At 36.9% G+C, this 20871-nt stretch overlaps 1 long non-coding RNA gene across 1 annotated transcript; it reads left to right on the forward strand.

The window, feature by feature from the left end:
• Positions 1-300: 300 nt before the first annotated feature.
• LOC139593433 (uncharacterized) lies at positions 301-16970 on the forward strand. Its single transcript, XR_011680297.1, has 3 exons — positions 301-599; positions 14298-14368; positions 14762-16970. It is a non-coding gene; the product is annotated as an uncharacterized lncRNA (long non-coding RNA).
• The last annotated feature ends 3901 nt before the right edge of the window (positions 16971-20871 follow it).

Genomic DNA, 20871 nt, shown 5'->3' on the forward strand with positions numbered 1-20871 from the left:
AATGCTAAAATGCCAATAAATTTTCAGCGCAGTTATTATTAAATCATTTGTACCTGTGCTATGACTTCCAGCAAAGACAGTAAAATACTTTGGTGTTAAGAGAACACTCAATGTTGGCAGAAGAAAGAACTATTTCTGGTTAGGACCCTATGGGGAGATACTGCTGCCTTTTGGTTTTCTCTTGTCTTGCTTCGTTCAATTCCTGTCACACTTTTTGTCTTTTATTATTATAATTATTACTTTTTATCACAGTAAAAACACAGCAAAAAGTCTGGATTATTTTTGAGACACTATCTCTTCTTCCCACTACTTTTAAAGTTCCAGAGTATAAGAGCATAGCTTTTGCTCATTTGCTGAATGCAAGCCATCTTAATGGGAAAGGGGATCTTAGGTATAGATCTGAAATATAGATCTAATTTTTCTTTTTTTTTTCTTTTTTTTTCCTCCTAAAAGTGCTTTTCAAAAAAGAAGGATGATTAAGTGCATTCATACTCAAAGATTCTGAGAAATCGACTCATCTTATATGCTGTGGGAAGGAATTTAGGGTATGGCCCCAAAACCTGTGCTCTGATCATCAGTCAAAAGCTCTGATTCTTATGGTAAGTTGTTTTTAAACCAACAGTACCTGAGAGATGTGTAAGGAAAATTAAGATTGCATATTGATGGAAAAAATGTAAAATACTCTAAAATATAGGAGATAGGGTGATGGAGACTGACCCCAGTCACCTATTATTTGTGTAATTTTAATTACTCTCTCTTTAATTTAAGCAGCTGACACACACTTTCAGTGGTGTTCAGAAAGTTAATAGGGCAGCTGAGTAAGGATTTTAAGGTCATATTCTTGTCCTTTGGTGCTTATTTTATTTATTAGCTGCTGCATTAATATTCTTATGATTACAGAAATGATCATTTATGTTTATAATGCATCTTACAATACTATACAATTATGAATATTGTAATATCTATCTTAATATATCTTCTCATCCTTGATTCTTTAGCACTGAACTCAGAAAATACAACAGTATTTAGATCAAGCTGCTTCTCTCCTTACATTATTTCTTAATTATGGTATGCAGTCATCAGTTTGCTGACAACAATTTTCCTGGATGTCACTCTTTCTCTGATTCAACCCCTCCTGACTGAAATTAAAATATTGACATAAATAATTTTGCATGAGCAGTGGAAAATTCAAAGAGGCATTTAAAGCAGAGGAGCTTCTACATTTACTGCTTCTCTATACATGCATTTGTCTGTGTTTTCTAGGTACATAAGCAGTAATTTAAGCAAAACTAGAGTGCTGTCTCATCCATGCCTTGCATGTAGACAAATGATGACTTACCTGCAGTTAATTATTTTTTAAATAAAAAAACCCCACGATTTGCATTACCAAGCTAGAGGGAATCTGATGGTTCTGGGTCTTTTTACATTTATGGGTGAAAGGAATGGGCATTATTAGACTACCAGAGCAGACAGAGTGGTCTGCCCATTTCTATAAACTCTTCACCCATTTTTCTGCTCCCTTCTTATACAGCCTCTTGGTCAGTGAGAAAAGAGAAGCAAAAAAGGATCATGGAAGTGGCTGAGGACCTACCTGCAAGTCACAGCAATGGCATTTAAAAATTAAAGGCAGGCAAGGAAAGCATCCTCCAAGCACTTGGCTGTCAATCTGGGGATGGTGATGTTCTATACTCAGGAAGAAATGATGGTGATGTGCAGTTCTGGGGCAGCTCTGCTGTGCCCATTGCAGAAGGGACAGGGGGAGCTGCCAAGCAGCTTCCTCAGTAATTTTTCTAATGGAGACATCTCTGCACATTTCTGCCCCTCCAGACAGGTCCTGCTCACCCCCTACTTGCCCAGGCATTCAACCTGCAGAGAGGAACCCCCTGCCCCCAGCCCTCAGCAATGTGCCTCCATACAACACCAGGCCTCTCACCCCTGAGGTTGGTGATCACAAGATAAGGCACACTAGTGAAATTGTTCAGAAAAATTTAAACTGTACTCATGACTGTTAAAGTATTTCTCATAATTCATTGTGTGTTTTCATGGGTACTGGGGGTTTTTACTGAATAGGCACAAATCATTGCTTTTCTGTTCAAGAGGTTATCTTATTATAGACCTTGCAAAACCTTGTAGGTTTTATAAATAACAGTGTGTATGTGATGTAGTGACACACACCAGTAAGTATTCTCTGTTTTAAATTCATTGCAGTGAATCGATCTCATAATGTTAACAAATCTTTTTACATATCCTCCTGAAATGTCCATTCGACTTAAACAGCAAGGTTTGGACATTGAGCAATGGCTAATGAGATCATGGTCACCATTAGGATCTGAAGAGTTATTGAGATATGAGGTGGAGTATGTTTTCTTGCTGTCAATAAATGTTGTAAATCCTAAATCAGACAACACTGCAGTAATATCAAGACCCAGAAATCTAAAGGTGGCATAAAAAATTCAAGAGCAGGAAGGGGACAAGCTACTAAGAGTCAGAACTGTTTAGTACTTCACAGAATGTGCATGTGTGGTCAAGGCAAATTTCAAATATGATGTATTGTCATCCTTCAATATTTACTTGCACAAGTAAAAGTGAAAATTCAATCTTCAGTCCATAATACAGATAGGCCTGTGGAAACACTCATCATTTTAATCCCAACATGCTAATGCCCCCTGTGTAAATATAGATTTCTCAATTAAATTGAAGTAATTTGATCAAAGAACAAGTCCCACAAGTGAAAGTAAAGGTCTCAGTAAAAACAGCCTCAGCTACTCATTGTTGGAGAAGTCTTTTCCACCGAAGGGTGCACGGCTGAGGCTCAGAGCTGTACATGACTTTGGACTCAGAAGCACTCCAAAATGCACATTTCAGTGAGAAAGCCATGAAACAGGCCACAGCTTGGTTGAGCTAGTGAGAGTACACCTCTATACCCCATAGAGTTAAATTCCTGAGGCTCCCTTGGAGGTAGCAGAGTGATATGAAGGTCTGATGCTTTTTCTGGGAACTCCTTTGATGAAGATTGTGCCAATTTCTTTCTAAGAAATTTCCAGACCCACAGACTATTTTAAGGGATAGAACAAAATGTGAGTCTCCAGCCAAAGAATAGGAATCATAAATGAGTGAAAGGACCACATGTTAATACAACCCATGTAGCCTTATTTACTTACAGTATTTTATCTTTTTAACTACTGGATATTTGTAAAAAGTCACCATCTCTATTGGCATTTGACAAAGGACACAGTTAAATGGACCTGGCATTTTCTTATTCATGTTGTTGAGCTACTTGAATTAAGGTTCAGTCACCACATGATACCATGCATTTTATGGATTTAAAAAAGACCTAATTCCCATGTAGACAAAAAGATCTAATATTTCTTCCTGAGAAGTTTGACTTCATTCTTTTTTATAATTAGAAAAATATTTTTGCTAACTCCTCAGTGATTACCTCAATTTTAGTGCTTTGTTTCACACAGGTATGTGCCTTGCTTGTACATATCTTTATAGATGCACTTTCTGGAATACATTAAAATTTTATTTCAATTACATTTTTCTCTGAATTGTACCAAATAATTTACTCACTTTCTTTAGTTTGTTCATTTTTAGGCCATAAATATTATTAACCCACGGAGATTTGTTTCTGCTTCCTTTAGTTAATTAAACACACCATTGGATCTGTGCTACCACCAGGAGGGCACAAAAAGTGAAATACTGTATCACTAGATGATTCATTCATTAGCATAAAATAATCAGGGCTTTTGAATATCTGCACTTCAATATCTCAGGTTTGGGTTTTTTGTGATTGCATCTAGGAAGCAGCAGCATCAGTAAAGGGATAAAGAAGAGAGAGACAGAGAAAGAAATACAGAGGAAAAGAAAGAGGAAAGGGGCGGAAGGAAGGAAGGGGCGGAAGGAAGGGGCGGAAGGAAGGGGCGGAAGGAAGGGGCGGAAGGGGCGGAAGGAAGGAAGGAGGGAAGGAGGGAAGGAGGGAAGGAGGGAAGGAAGGAAGGAAGGAAGGAAGGAAGGAAGGAAGGAAGGAAGGAAGGAAGGAAGGAAGGAAGGAAGACATAGCTGTTAAAATTAGCAGGAAGGTCCTTAAGAAAAGAAACACAGAATTTGACAAAAAAGGAAAGTCCACAAGCTTGCCTGGAGGCAGATCTAACTGGCACCTAGAGCATAACCTGGTAGTGATCTAAAGTAATTCCCTACTCTGCTACTAACAGAGATTGAATAATTACAAACACATTCTTTCTATAAAATGACTTCTTCCTTTGGGGGACCAAAATCCTGGACTACCATATGGTCCTGACAAATATTTCGACTGATTCTACCTAATGTTTATTAATGCAAAGTAATGTTATTTTTCCAAAAAAGAACAATGCCCCAGGATAACACACATAAATATATAATGACACATGCAAACATTTAATGCATCTTGCACCTGCTTGGAGAGACCTTATCACAGAATGTCAGAGAACACAGATTTCTTCAGAAGCTGCTCACTGTCCCCCTTACTCCCCTGGGATCACAGTCTGATTTGCCTTCATCCAGGGACGTAAGGCTGCTGTTTGCTCAGACTTGGTGGAAGACTTTGGATCACCTGTAGAGAGAGCACACACCTAGGCATTACCTTGGGCCTCCTTCAAAACCCTTCTCCCTAGGTATTTCTCCACCCTTTCTCTCAGTTTTTCATGATTGTATAAAAAATTAATAGGACTCTGATCCATATTGCCTTTTCTCCCTAATTGCATCACAATAGGAAGGTGAAGCAATGATATAAGAGGAGAGGCTGAGGCTCCCTGCCCAAACTAGGGAAATCCACTTACAGAGAGGACCCCTCTGTGTACAGATGTAGTTGGTGTGACCTATTTCTGGGACCTTTTTCCCATTTTTGGGAGAGACACAATTAATTCATTCTTTCTTTCTGAAGAATAAAATAAGAACCCAGACACATTGATTATTAATCATTCATCTGGGGACTCTCCTCCCTCTTGACCAATGACATAATCTTCAGTGAACAATATGTATACTGCAATTGACATTTGCACAAAAAAAAATCAGGTTATATTGTATGCATCTGCACTAATAAAAATAGTCATCTTTCAAATCCTTCTTTTCAAAGTCTCACTGAACAGACTTCAATATCTATATAGTATTTATTCTGACCTTCACCTCTCTGATCTTCCTGCACTGGGGAACTGTACAGCAATACAATAAAATAGAAGCATACTTTATTAAAATACACGTTTAGACTGCAGTCTTCAGAATGTCCCAAGTTAGGTGTACAGGAACCATTGCATCCATTTGGAGGTTCAGCCTCTTTAAGCCTCACAGGAATGGCACTCTGAAGGTCTGCTGCATAATTGTCTTCCAAACAGCACCACTAATGAGTTGTGTGATTGCAGTAACTCAACAATTCATCCCAAAATGAGTCTACGCTTCTTCTTGTTTAAGATCCCTATTTTAGATATCATAGGTGATTTAATTCTATCTGTTGTGGTGCCAGAGTCGTAGACAAAGATCAGTCACTCCTACTTGCAGATGAGTCACTCTTTCAGCATGTCCTACTTCCAGAATTTCATCTTTTTTTGCTTTGGTTTGCTTTGGTTTGAGGGAGAACGAGGATGTATAACAGTTTCTACTTCAATTGCATAAGCTCTAGTTTTCAATCGTAAAAGACATCCAGACCCACATGAACACTTGAGCAATTAGAAGACAGATATGTTCACTATTGTTAGATTAGCTTATGTAGAGATTCTGTTTTGGTCTTAGCAATTGTAATGAAAAACATCCAGGCTTAGAGCAAGTAATTAGCTCATGGAAATTCAGCCTTTTGTGAAATTAGCCATTAGGTGTAAATCTCAGTATTCACGTTAAAATAATAATATTTCATTTGTGTTCAGGTGTGCTAAATAAAGCAACAATCTTTGAGGCTGATGGAGTAATCATGGAGAAAGCAACATGAGGCATGGCTAGATAAAGGGCAGTGGGAAATAGAACATTTCTGACACTAGGAAGGGGTCTGTGCCATTAGGATGTATTTTTGTAAGTGTGGTAACTGCAGGAATCACAATAGAAAGTGCTGCATTTTGTTTTTAAAATAGTATCTTTAAAAGAATGTTGTTGCAGAAATTAACTCTGTTTTAAAGATATTCTCTTGGATGATGAATCATCAAGCACTGTTACTTTAACCAGTGACTCCCTGCAGAAACAAATGTTGAAATGTATGAGAAAATATTAGTCCTAATTATTTTTCTTGGAAAATATTGCTCATACAGTAATTGTAATTAAGGAATAATTTAGAACTTTTATATTTGTATTCCTAAAGTCAAACTCTTTTGTTCTCACACTTACACCTCTGTTATTAATGTTAGCCATGGTTTGCAAAAGAGGAAAAGCTAGTTATCAATGAATAATTCAGGCTCCATAACTGTCAGACCTCATTATTTTAAATAAGGCCTGGTAGTTCCAGTTGTAACTGGCTAATTGCATCATTTAAGCTTAAACTGTTAGAATATTTCATATAATTAACAATTTTTAAAACTTTTAATACATTCAAAACTACTGTAGTACATAGGGCAATTTCCTTTAAATCAGGCTGAAAGAACAAAGAGACATTTGAGTTGTGATATGAGTCCTCAAGTTGTTAAAATAAAAAAGAAGAAAAACTGTGGTGAAATTGATGTATCCAGTAGTTTAAAAAAAAAAACCCTATCATTAGAATAAAATGATGTAAAATACTTTAAGAAGGTGAAGCTGAAAAAATTAAAACACCTGAAACTAATTAAAGTTTAAAAATTTAAACACCTGAAACTTATGAATGAAGTTGTAACCTGATACCTGATGGAGTTCTTGGTGACAAGATTGTTCTAGCACTGTCAGTGAAAATATTTCCTTTTGTGTGGCCATATCTATGCTCTGGTTTGTTTTCTGACAGTAAATATCTAATTCCCAAAGCCACTACAAATAGATGCCATGATGATCTTCTAAAAAACTGAAAAAGTATTTTTCTGAAAGGATAGAGGGAGTTATTTTAATTTGTTAATATTTTTTAACTTGTTTTTAGAAGTTTGTAACAATATTTTAATTTTGAATCAATATTTACCCTTAATAATAAAGTCGTGATAAATTGAGGTGGAAATACACTTTACATACACATTTGTTCGGAGTGTATGGCAAGAAGAAAGAGTCAAGGGCCGTTTATAAATTAATCTTAAAATTTTTTTTTTTTCTCCTTTAGTCTCATTCTCAGATTAAATCCACCATATTTTTATATGTATCCAGCAACTTTAAGGTAAGGGATGTTAATATATACTTTTAAAAAGACAATACAACTCAGGCTTTTCCTGAAAAGTACTTGCATGTAGTACATTAAGACTTGCAGAGTAAAGATTATCTCCATTTTCAGATGAGATTCTCAAGTTCAAGGCAAGGTATATATAATTTCTGCAATCTCTGCCTTCCCTTCCCCTTACATCTGAAAGAAGGTGAGTTTATTTGGGGTTCAGAGTCTGGCTTACAGCTTTAATGGGAGGCTGTAAGAGAAAACATGGTAGACTACCTGAGTGCTGCAAAAAAGAAAAAAACCTGTAGCTGCTGTCTCTGGAATCACTCCAGCATATTATTTCTTTCTTTATCTAATGAAAAAAAAAATTAAGAAACACTAAAACTTTCAGCTCTCACATTGAAACTATAAATTTCAGCCCACATAGCCACTAAGAACATCATTAAGGCTGTGGAAGTTACACAGCAAGGGCTTGGATCTTACCCGACACGTAGCAGCCTTGCATTGCTGGATATCTTGTAAAAGCCACCCCTACATTTCTGCATCATACTGGAGGTCATTACAGAATGCATACAGAAACTGTGTGTGTTCTTGTGCCTGAGAGCAGAATTGGTGCACCACACAGATTAGTTTCCTAGGTTTTCCACATGCTGAAACTGAGCCATTTTTATTTGTGCAAAAACCACATCTAGCAATAATTGGTCCCCACAGAGATACAGACTATCATATTTTCACATTCTTCTGAGATCTTAAAGTTGAGGTTTCTTGGGAGATGCATCTCTTAAGAAGACAGGCAGCATCAGGTTGAGTTTTGCAAATCTTTGCTTAAGGTAGATTTAAGGACTAAAAGAATTTTTTCCCCACCCCTCAATTCTAAACTCCCTCCTCAAGGGAGATTTTCACCCCCCACACAGGAGTCAGTACGAGGTTTTTGAAGGCAAGTCAATTAGAATTGAAATTCTCCATGTTACCTATATTTGGATAGGAAACATAAACAAGCTACCAAAATTGCAGGCTTGGAATGTCTTATTTTGACAGTTGTTATATTTTTGGGGGCTATTCACAAAGACAAAGGTTATCCCTTCTCAGAATGTAACAATATATAAATTGCTAAATAAAATGCTAAATAATTCCTGCACTTACAACTTTGAGCACCAAAGAGAAGTCATGCAATACCCGCTATGGTCAGGTAATATAACTTAAAGAAGGAGGTAGGAAAGACCAAAGATGATACATTACACAAAATCTGGATGTATAAAGTTGCTTGTAAACCTTTATCATATCCTTATGGATCCTTCCACACCATCAGCTCCAAAGTCCAAAGCTGCCCATGGCAACAGAGCACTTTCTGCTGCTGGTGGTTAAGGCTAGTACTTTATCTGTCAGATTTGAAGTTGGCATTCTGAGGTGGAGGTGCCCCAACAAATCACAGCTTTGGCACTCAGTGCCTGCAAACCCCTTTCATTTCTGGGTTTTATCACCTTAGCTGTGGCTTAATTAATTGAAGAATTTTTATTGGGTGAGTGACTCACATTTAACTGTTTGGGAAGCCACACAGTCAACACTTGGAGACAATAGAGTTCTAGAAGCAATGTACTGGTAAATAGTGGAGCTCAGATGATGTATATTTTGGATCATATATATTTTGTGTCATAGTATGCTATTACATAGAATAATATTCACAACTCTATACAGGCAAGAGAAAATAATCTAACAATAATCAAGCAAACCAAATTTGTAAGGTTCAATGAGAAGACCATTAAAATCATAATAATTTTGGAAGTTATGATGTTACAGTGATATTACAATTTTAAATCCCACTGATACCCTTCCATAGTCTTAGTGTATTTTTTTTCTCTATAATTTCATATCATTGGAATACAGTCAAATAAAAATTAGTAAAACAAGTTGCATTTCAGAGGAAGAAAATATTTGCTCATCTTGTCTTGCAGTGTCTGGAGACTTCTGCAATTGTTTACTTGTTCTCTTTCTGTAAGCTGTTGTCAGCTCAGCTGTCTGAACTACAGCTTCATTTTTAAATATTTTCACTGAAAAAATACCGACTAAGTCTCTGAATGTTTTATGTCTACAGCCCCATCAGATATCATGAAAAAAAAAGGAGGCTTATGTCTTGAAATTACTCAGTGTTGGCTTCACCCTTGTCAAGGGCTGGCTCCCCATACGGAAGCTGACAGGTTTAGGGTACACTAGATATGTTTCATCACTGAGAGGAATCAAGTTCTGTGTGTGTACAGAGCATGTCTTAAAGTCAGTGATTTCACTGATAAAAAACAAAAGACATCTTTTTCCTTGAGAGCTGTAGACACCTGACTGAAAAACCCAGGGTAAGCAGACACGGCGTAAGCGGGAGGTGCAAAGACAGCGGGTAGAGTGTTCCTACTGAGCACATCCATTCTGAAGGGTCATTCAAATGCCTCTCTACAAAAAAGCCTGAATGTAAATAATGTCAACCGTCTATGAAAGCAGGGGATTTAGGTCACTGAGCAGTGTACCTTGGTTAAATTATATTATTCTTTCAAATACTTAATGTACATCTGAGCTACTCACTTCGCTTGTCTATAAAGTCTTCTCTAAGAGAACTATCCACTGATTTAGAAGGGAAAGCAAACAAATGGAGGCATGCAGTGCCACTGAATATTGGAAAAAATGTCGGGTAAGGAAGACCACACATGATCCAGCCAAAGGAGAGCTGAAACTAACTGCAAGTGGTGATAAGATAGTGAAATGCATGTGAGCATCCCTGAGAACTGTGCAAGAGTGGGGCAAGTTTTTATTATTGGCATAAAAATATCACGAAACATCTCATCATTCTTAGATCCATTCTTATTGCAGGAAAAGAAAGACTGAGGGGATGATGGTGCTGGCAGAAACAAAACCTAATTTTTTTAGAAGTGCATAAATGCTGGAAATTCAGTTAAATTTCAAGCTTATGTTTCACTCTTTGGATTAAAATCAGGCAAAAGTTTTGCTCAAGGATCTCGAAAATCCCATGTCCTTTCTCCACAGTTACTGGCAATTTGACCTGAACAACCGGGCCAAGGAAGCTTCTGAAATTTTGACTTTTGCCAGCCTTTGAAGGAGAGAGGAGAGCAATCTCCTCCCCTTTCTATGTTTTGAGTTTGACAACTAGATCCAATTGCAGACTGTCCTCAGGAACTGTGATCTTAGCTCTTTTAGGGGGTCTGCATAGGAAACAGGTCCCCAGAACCACACTGACCCACAAGTTGACAGAATCTTGCACAGCACCCCAGGTTTGCTGTGGAGGAAGGCTTCCCTCATTACAGACAGCCGCCTGGGACATCAAGGTAGGGCAGCAGCTACTATTCAGTGTGGCATCTGTTGTGCAATGTGGCTGCTTATGGGCTTAGAAATCCTGTAATCAAATGTATTTCAGTATGGCAAGATGCCGTTACTTTTCTCTGTTTTAGTGCAAATTGGAGAGAACTCAGCTGTGGCTAAATACTTAGTGCTTTTTACTGTTTTCAACACAATCCTTTTATGTGTATGTACATCTCACCCGCAAACATTCCTACACACTCAACAACAGATGCATTGAGGATAATTCTGCCAATTACAAAGCTACTAGGAGGGCTGTAGTTGAACTCTGAGTATAGAGCAGCCAGCTGTAGTAGACAACAACAAATTTTGACCCAGCCGGTCACAGCTGATATCTTGGTTCTTGATCCACTGGGTCACCTGAATCCTGTAAGAACACTCATAATGGAAATAGTCTGAAACAGAGAAGTAGTCTGAGCTCTCCTGCAGAATATATTCTTGACCCAATCTGCAATGTTAAGAAAGGGCTCTGATAGCTGCATATATTCTCTTCACTCATAAGTAATAGAGGTGCACTGCTTGCTGGTCCTACTCCTTGTGGTCACAGTGGGATTGTCACTGTTTTATTAGTTACTTTTGCACTTTCTGATGTTCCTGTAAAACAACATTCTCTTTCAGGAGATGTGCCTGTCAAGGAAGCAGGGAAAAGGTGGATGACATGATGAGTGGCTTCCAACACTTTGTTTATGTCTCCACGGGGTGGAAGCATTTTGTTAACTCTGCACTCTCAATGTGGATCAGTCACTGCTGCCAACATAAATAATTTCAAATATTTCACTGAGAATTGCTGCAAAGCTACAGGAGATTTTCTGCCTATATGACTGAGATTGTGTCTTCTTTGATTTCAGCTTGATTTAATTTTGTAGAAGGAGAGGCAAATACAGGATGAGTGTTAGTGCAGCCCTGCAACTTGCATTATTGATACTTCCAAAGTGTCCAGTTCAAATGGGGGCAGAATGTTAACAGAACTGAGAGTATCAGTCTAGTGGCTGAAGGACAAAAATAAGCTGCCTTTTTGATCTTTGCTGGTCAACAAAAGCATGCTTTGCTAGCTCCAGAAGTCTTTCATGTGAGAGAAAATGGACAGAGATGAAAACTCGTGTCTGATCTAACACTTTGGCAAGCTTTATTTTCTTACACCCACAGGAGAAGATTTCTGGCTTTTCAAAAAAACGGACAGAAGTAAATCAGAAGTCCCTTTCTGCAATGTAGAAAGTCACTGTTAAAGATTATTTTGTGTATAAAACCTGCTCTGTACACAGAATTATCAGCCTTAAAACTCTACCCTCCACTGAAATTGGATTGGTCAGAAAACCAGAGACTCTGGGCATAAACCAGACTCTCAGTTCTCAAAATGGATCACAGTGTAAGATTTAGAAAAATATTTACTATACTTGTCATCAATTTTCTGGCATATTTTCTTTGGAGAAGCTGGATCAGGCAGAGCTCGAAGCCTGGTAAGTGTCTCTAACCACTGACTTGGAGTACATATACCTGAAACTGAGCAAGTAATTCAAAATTATTTTTCAGATAAATTAATTTTCTTATTTATTTTCTGCAAGTAGAAAACCTGTGAGCAAGTAATGAGTTCCATTAGTTCACTAATTGTTTGAACATACTCCACATATTCTAAGTGAAATTTTTATTACTTAGAATGGAGTGATTGGAAATTATTTGTTGAGTTATTTGCATTAAATGTCTGTCCCTGCTTCAATGAGCTTTGCTGTCATTGTGAAGATAAGAAGATGAGAAATCTCTGAGGCTTTTGTATTTTCAGACAATGGGAACAGATTAGGGACAAGGAAGAGAAAATGAAGATTAGGGGATTTTAGAAATATAAACCTGTGTATTGCTGTTGGTTTTCATGACAGAAAAAAATAGATTTTTTTGATTGTGGTACATTTATTTCTGTCACGTTCAGAACCCCTGTAAGGATCTATTATTCTCTTTGGGTCACTCAGGTAAGGCAAAGACAAACACTGCTGCCCTGGACTGTAGCACAGTGCAAAGCAAAGAGCAAGTGAGAGACTTTCATGGAAGAGGGGATGTCCAACTCAAGCTTCTCCTCTGTAGTGTTACTGTTTTCATCCTGCTTGACATTTCTCAGAGTAAGTTGTATTTCAGATTAGTAGCCCTTGGCAGTAGGCTGGAGAAAGATGAGATTTTAGTGTGATATGCTACACAGGCATGGGGGGGAAAGCAAAGAATATGTGCGAAAAATTGAAATGACAAGGTCATGTTGATAGCTTGGTTGTGGGAGCTGCCACGGTAGTTTGTTGCATTATGATTAGAGATGGGCCAGCTAGCATGAATGAGATGAGAGCTGGTTTGAACCTTCATCCACTCCTCTAACCAGACTGAAGTGGAGCCCATGGTGAGGCTGAAACACATCTAGCGCTGGTACATTTGGTCTCTCAACATTATTTAATGAGCTTCTGCTTTGGATAATTTAGCTCAGAATAGAAAAGAGGAATCTAGACAAATATTCAGGACATTAATCCAGTCTAAAATCCTTCAATCTGGAAAACCTGATTGTATAAAACCATATAAAGACAATTTCATCCCATTCCCAGCCTTCCATCTGTAACAAAGAGCTCCACATCCTTGTTAATAACCATCCTGTTAACAACATGAAACAAAGTCTGCAAAGCTTTCAAATTTCAGCACAGGATCTTTTTAATTATGAAGCCCTCAGATGAGATGCCAAGCTTCTGTCAGAAGCTGAGTGTGAGAGTAGTCTGCTTACAAGGACTTGCAGTGGGAACTGCACTGAGCTGAGCGTACGATCCTTCTGTCAGCCCTTTCTCTTCTCTTTGGCTTTATCCTGTGGGAAGTAGCTTTACATTCCCATTCAGGCTACAAGGGATTCTGCGAAAGCTGAATCTCTGCACTGGCCGTGCTTATTCTGCAGCGTGTGTCACACTCCCTGCGGTGAGGGCTAAGTTCTCCCTATTTTGTGCAGTCTCTGTCTAATGCAGACAAAATTCCTCCTTCCCACAAGGATTCCAGGAGAAAGCAAAGGCAGAGAGCAAGGGCAAGTGGAGACAAGCAATGCAGTTTACCTTGGACTCCCTGTTTTGAAACACTTACCAAGTTCACTGAAGTAATAGTTGTGATTTGGTTGAATAACAAAATCCATATCCAGCCCATTTCTCAAAAGTGCAGTCAGCAGTGCAGGATTCTTCTCTTCATTTTGCCTTAATAATGTCACTGCTTAGTTCTTGGTTACAGGTATTCATGATGATACGGTGGGGCAGAAATACACAGGAGTCCAGAGTGTTTTGAAGTGGCTCTAGGAGTCACAGAAATAATGACCTATATTGGTATAGAAAACTTTTTTCCTGTCCATTTTCATCCTCAGTGTGCTTTACAGACCTGAGAGCTGCATCTCTTTGAACTGTGGCAATGCAGAGCAGAAAGCAGCTTCTCCAGCTGAGGTTGCAGGGCGCACTCTGCTACGTGAGGACTGGAAGGATAAGCAGGGCTTCTCACCCATATCTGGATAAAGGATTGCATGTTAACATGCTTTGCCTTTCTTCCCCTCCCTTCCACTCCCCTCCCAAAAGTATCTGGCAGTGAAAGAAGGTAACCAAAGACTCCTTTTCTCTTTTACTTGGAGGTAAATCAATCTGACCTACCACTTAATGATATCTCCTTTTTACAGGATGAAGGCAGCAGCTGGGAAAAACAGAAGAAAAGAAAAAGGAGACTTTCTTCTTCATGTGTAAATTTTCTGTAAGGAGAATAAAACTTGAAATTAAGCTTGCCTGTGATTTTGAAATGTATAGTTTATTATTTTCCCCCAATTATTTTCTTAATGTCTGGGCTTCCATAGTCAAGTAAGTCACTGCACTTGAAAGGACCCTCTAAGAGAGGTGTTTGGATTTTTTAACCAATTATCATCCATTTCTGCAGAATAAATTATGCTTCTGAAAACATGATGCAAGGCCTCAGAATACTGTCCACCAATACCTGCAAACAAAGTCCAATTAAATCCTTACTCAATACTTTTTTGACTTTGTAGTTATTGCAGTCTGATTTGTTATTATAACAAATTTACTCATATGGAAAAATAAGAGGCATTATATGGCTCTCTATATAATACATAAATAATGTTTTCTTTTTCAGGGAGTTGAAAGACACATGACTTCGATGTTACTGAGATTGTGTCATAATCATCAAATGGAGCTGGTGCCAAATAAACCAGATGGAGCTTTCAATCAACAAACTGCATTTATTATTGATATCTGTGGCTTATTTGTTATCCATGCACCTTTTAACAGGATAAGGTAAGAAAAAAGATCTGCTCCCAGAGAATAAAGAGAGCTATTAGAAGCTCTCACCTTATTATTTGACCTGACGGCACAAATAGATGATGGGAAAAAGTCAAAGTACAATACCCAACTCCAAGTGGAAGAGATTCATTTGATGCTTTCTACAGGAGCAGAGGGTGGCATGAATGATTATTTCATCCTCCTATACTATGAAAAATTTCAGAGAAATTTTATTTATCTGTGCACATATTACTCCTTAATTATTGTTGGTTACATTGCTATTCTAGCACATTTTTTTTGTCTCTTTCCAAGAACATATATAATTTTATTGAATACATAGCTTTGCTTGTGTCTATATTATATTGCTTTTATATATGTCTTTGTATATATTATATTACATTCTGCCTGTAGTATGAAAGAGACAAAAGTAAGGAGTTTGATAGGCAACCAATACGTGTCACCTTTTTTGTATGAGGCATGGCATAAAAAAGCCCTATACCAGTGACTCACTTTCGCCTTCTAGAGACATGGAGAGACATAGGGAATACATATATAAAGAAAAAAGAAACCCTTATTTAATTGCTTTTGTTTTGATTTTTTTTTCCAAATGCATCATTTTTGTCTCCTTTTTTTTAAGTGGTAATCCCTGTCTCTTCTGCTAAGTGAAGATAGATAAACCAAAATAATACCCCCCCAAGTTTCTTTTAGCATTTTAATGTATGAAGACTATTGTATGAAAAATTTTGTTGCTTCTCTGAAAGTTATTCAGCCTTGTGTGTAATTTCCTCTTCTCTTTATTCAGATGTGTTCTCCTAAGAGAAGAAAAATATCTGTTTGTGGCCTAGGATGTATTTTTGTTACTGAGACAGAAAAAATTCTGTTTGCCAAATGTTCTCATGTTTATAGAGAACAAACAGTCCTACACATTCCTTCCCTGTACTGTACAACTCCCTTTCAATAATTTCCCTGCACTTCTATAACTTTGGAGACTTTCTGCCCCACTTACATGAGGCTGCAGGCATAGATTGGAGCCCTTCCTTTGTCCTTCTGAATATAAAGAAGTTGGAACACAGAAACAAGAATTTTTCCATTTTGATTTCCTAGACAAAACTTTTGAACAAGATCTGAATTTTGTCTTACTGTGTGGAATGGGAGTAGAATTTCATGGTAATGAGCTGAAAGAATTGTAAGGAGAGGTTTTCATACTTGATGCTGTAAATAGATTTAATATATCAGTGCACTTCATATGATATGTGATTTTCCAATAAAATTTATAACCGATGAAAGACTGAGTTTAAGAGTGGCATATAAGGACTCTTCCATAGAATTCAGATTCTGCATGAGAAGTTAATATCTGAGTATGGGAGAGTCACCTCTGTGGATTGATCTGGTGGGCCCAGTCCAGCACCACTCACCTCTCCACACCCAGCACTGTAATCAGCAAGTCTCTACACAGAGCAGAAGAGTTAAGCAATCAGGATGACTTAACTATCAACTTGACCTTTGAGATCCCTTCAGAACAGGTTTGATCCACACTGATTTACTTTATCCTTCAAACCATCAGATCTGTATTAAAACCCTGATTGACCAGAAGTAATTATTTGATGCCTTATGTTAGCAATGTCCCAAGTCCCAACATGAAAACTAGGGATGAAAGTCACACCTTACTGAAGTCAAAGGGAGGATTACTTTCAGAGTAACTGGAATTTCACCCAGAAAACCAAACCAACAGTGTTTGGGTCCTATCTATGTCTGAAGGCATGTGAATCTTTCTATGGTGCCCATCATATTATGTAAAAGGTATCTCACAAGCTACTCTGATATATTCATTTAAAAACAGGAGATTTTATTGAAAAAAAAAGAGTACTGTAATGGCATAAATGATATACTGGTTTACTACAAAATGCTGTGTCACCTGATATGATAATTATATTGTTCTGTCATTCCTTTGGTAATGAAAGTCTTCACTTATTTGTATGTTATTTTTTACTGAACATGAGGAATACATAGGGGGAAAAATGCAAAATTAACATTAGACATTTGTGATAATTACCAACATTTCCATGGATCTCCATAACTACTTCTTAGTAACTTTAATCAATTGTTTTCCTCTCTTAAAGTTCCTTCAAAGATCATTTCCATAACCTGCCATTTTCGGAGGCAGATGAACCAGCTGCCTTTGCAACTCCCTGTTTTGTCTCTAGGGAGAGTTTTCTACCTATATCTTGATCCAAGCAAGTTGGATTCTTTCCAAAAACTGCTGAAAAACAAGACCTCTCTCAGTCATGTAGGTGAAGCACTGATATGCAGTTAACTCAGTATACATCAAGTATTAAGTAACAAGATTTTTACGCCCATGTTAAAAATATATTTTACTTATTCTGATTGATTCTAATGATGTAATTTGCTTAGGAGACAGTCTGTAAACAATTTTAACTACTCTCACCTATGTACCTACTCAAGACTTTGAGGATGGGCTACTGCAGAGTACTAGGACATGTATAGATATAAACTTCTAAAAGTCACAGAATAATACTCAATAAAATTATAGAAGACAAAGCATTGGCCTGTCCCATGTATAACTTTGTTACTGAATTTTATACAAACATGGTGCTCCAAGCACGACATAAAGTGTGGACATTCACAGACAGGATACTCCCCCAAAGCCAATTCCTATTTGTGACATGCAAAACCAGAGAGGCTTCTTCACATATGATTTTTTCCTATCTGCCCAGAAGCAGAAAGAAATACAATCTAACATCTGCTGGAAGAAAGAGAGCAATTTCAAATTTAAATAGTCAGTTTGAAATAGTAGAAAACTTACAATTGGTCTTGAAAAAAAAAGAAATATAATATTCTATAATTTATTATTATTGATACCAGGTATATAAACATATACACTACATATATCATAATGCATTGCATTGTAATAATACAATATACAATATATTAATTTACATGTTTTTCTATTCTATACTATACAATAAGAGTAATATATAGAAAATATTTAATATCCATTTATATATATTTTAAAGAGTATGTTATTTAAACTAGAAATAAGTTATTAACTATGGTAATATATATGAATATGGTATATTAATTTATATATTATATTCCCACACTCCGTGATGAATGATTCCCTCTCCTGGACAGGATTTCTAGGATATTATCACATTATTCAAGTATGGATACATTCTGCAGGCACCAGTTTGTCACTGAAGATACCAATCACAGAAGAAAGTGGTATAGAAACTCATATTGATGTTTTGCCTTTCCAAAGGAAGTGGATGACAGCAAAGCATAATTCAAGGTCTGGTTGCCAACATACTCAATTAAGCAGAATTTGGAGGAGGAGGAGAAGGAGGAGGGGATGGCTGGAAACTCCCAGTCATACTACAAATGTCAGCTATCTGCTGTCAGAGACCTGGTGACGTTGAACCAAACTGTGAAATATGTGTAATTCTTCAAATATTGCTGATGATGTAGCACCAGATTTTTTTTTCCATGTGCATGTGACTGCTTTTGACCATGACAGGTTTTCATAAATCTGGTGTCATTATGGAACACATGACTTGTGTCACCACTGCTACAACAAGAGAAATCCATCACAGATCAAAGTGCCAGGAAAAGTCCTATTCACAATATAAGCCCCACTTAAGCTTTCCAAATGCAGCTTGAGTGGAATTTAAGTGGACCATAGGCCATGTTTTTGCTCCTATACACAGGCATGAATTTTACAACGTGAAAATACATTAAAATACAATGTATTTTCTAATGTAAACACGAAGCTATCTGAAGCCACAAGACCATTTAGACCTAAATATCTTTGCCAGTATTTTACCTTGAATGCCATGTTAATTTTTGTAGAATATGAACCTAAACAATAAAACTTTCCAGTATTATTTTAATATTAGACTTTCAACCTACATACTGTATTAGATCTAGCTGAACAGAGCTGTCTGTAACCTTCTCAGACCACAAGCTCTTTGAGCAGAGATCATGCTTGTCTCCTTGTTTATGTGTTGCCTAGACTGTTGCAGGCTACAAAAAAACTTTTCTATTGTAAGACATTTGTTGAACTCAAAACCCCTCATATATTATATAACCCTCATATTATCTCAATATATAGTGTGTATATATATAAATATATAAATATAGAAATATATATGTATATAAACTGATATATATATATATTTGCTTATAGGAAAGTGATTGTGCTACTTCACTGTAATGCTTCCTGACTTAAGCAGCCTCTTCATTTAATACTACATTCTTTTTTTCCTTCCCAATATTTAAACGTAGAGGTAACTGCTATTTTTAATGTGCCTTTTATAATAAGCAAAAGTTGAGGACACTTTAAAATAACTATACAATAAAAAAAAAAGAAGTAACAACTAATTTAAACCTATAGAGACATTTATGTCATCCTGTTCTTTGCAATGAGAAAAATCATTTTTGTGATTGATTTCAGTAGATTCCAGCATTTGCTTTCTTTTCCAAAATTGAAACATTTGATTTTATTAAGCATTGCAGCCTATTATACTTACTTGTTTTAATGCAGTAAAGTAGGAAATTCTGTACTTCTATAGGCCAACAATCCCCACTGAGGTGCTTTGAGTTGGCTGTGGGATCCTAATGATCATTTTTATTCCACTGCTATTAATTTCTCCTTATTTCAATAAAACAATAGAAAATAAAATATTCTGTTCATCAAGGAACGTGTATCTAATTTCATATAATATTTCACTTCAAATTGTCTCATATTATTCTCTCTGATTCTGTTAAAAAATCACTATAGTGGGAGAAAGTCAAACTAGAGATTATATTAGGCTCAGGCAAATGGTATTCACCTTTTATAGTCCCTATGTTTTATAATGAAGATACTTCATTGAAACAATGATGCATACTTCAACAGTTCCCTGGAGAGCAGTGAATCCTGTTTGGAGAGATTCATGAATATGTGCATTAGCACAATCCAACTGGAACTTGCCCTTAAAAACGAACCACGAGAGAAGCTGATCAGTTCCCGCTTATGTATATAATCAGAAGGTTATCATATTATCTCCCCCTCCACAGGGAAAAGCAGATGCATATTCTTCTACCACTATAAGAAGAGACATGCCAAAGGAAACAACAATACCCCCCTCGCATGCTTTCAGCAATGTTTACTCTATGAAACCAGAAAGACCTTTTACAACAAGAGGAGGAGCTTCTCTAAATGAGGATTCATTTTGCATAAAATTAGTCAGAGTATAAACCTTTAAAAAAAATTACATCTGCATTAATTTAGTCAAGGCCATCAATAAACCAGAAGTGAGTTCAAAGACTGCTATAAATGGCAGAGAGATGAGACAAACATTTCACAGAGTCAAGGTTTGCGAAGATATACATGAAGCTCTGTGTCCTGAAGATGAATGAGGAACACTTGGCAGTTCTTGAAGCAGTAGTTTATTTAAAGTACAAAAAATTCAGTGAAAAATACTTCTGGCCAGCAGTTGGTGCCCAGCTTTCAAGAAAAATGGCAGACCACCACCAAGCTAGTGACAATGATAAAGAATAGTCACATAGATTTGCAGATTTATCTTTAGGTTTATAGCAACCTCAGCTCTGTGAAAAAGCATGTAGCAGTGAGACTCCTTACCACCTTTGAAAACAAACTAAAAAGAGCTACTGCCTTATCATGGTGCATATTATTAAGTAGTCATTACACATACCAGACAGTAGCAATAAACTTTATCATCCAAAATGAGCAATCATTTGATCTAAGCTTGGAAAGATTAAATAGTGCAATGAAACTGGAAAGAAAAAACTAAACTATGGATCACCTTCTGGATAAAACATACCACTGCCTTATTACCACCTCATCTATAGCCCCTCAATCTGTATCCATTATATTGGTAGGTAATTGCCCTAAATACAAAATAGATTTTGCTTAAAAAGATGCCATCGATTTTATTATGGTTA

The sequence above is a fragment of the Agelaius tricolor genome, unplaced genomic scaffold (genome assembly GCF_023055355.1).
Source record: "Agelaius tricolor isolate 1412-34295 unplaced genomic scaffold, bAgeTri1.0.p SCAF_10, whole genome shotgun sequence".
Taxonomy (NCBI): domain Eukaryota; kingdom Metazoa; phylum Chordata; class Aves; order Passeriformes; family Icteridae; genus Agelaius; species Agelaius tricolor.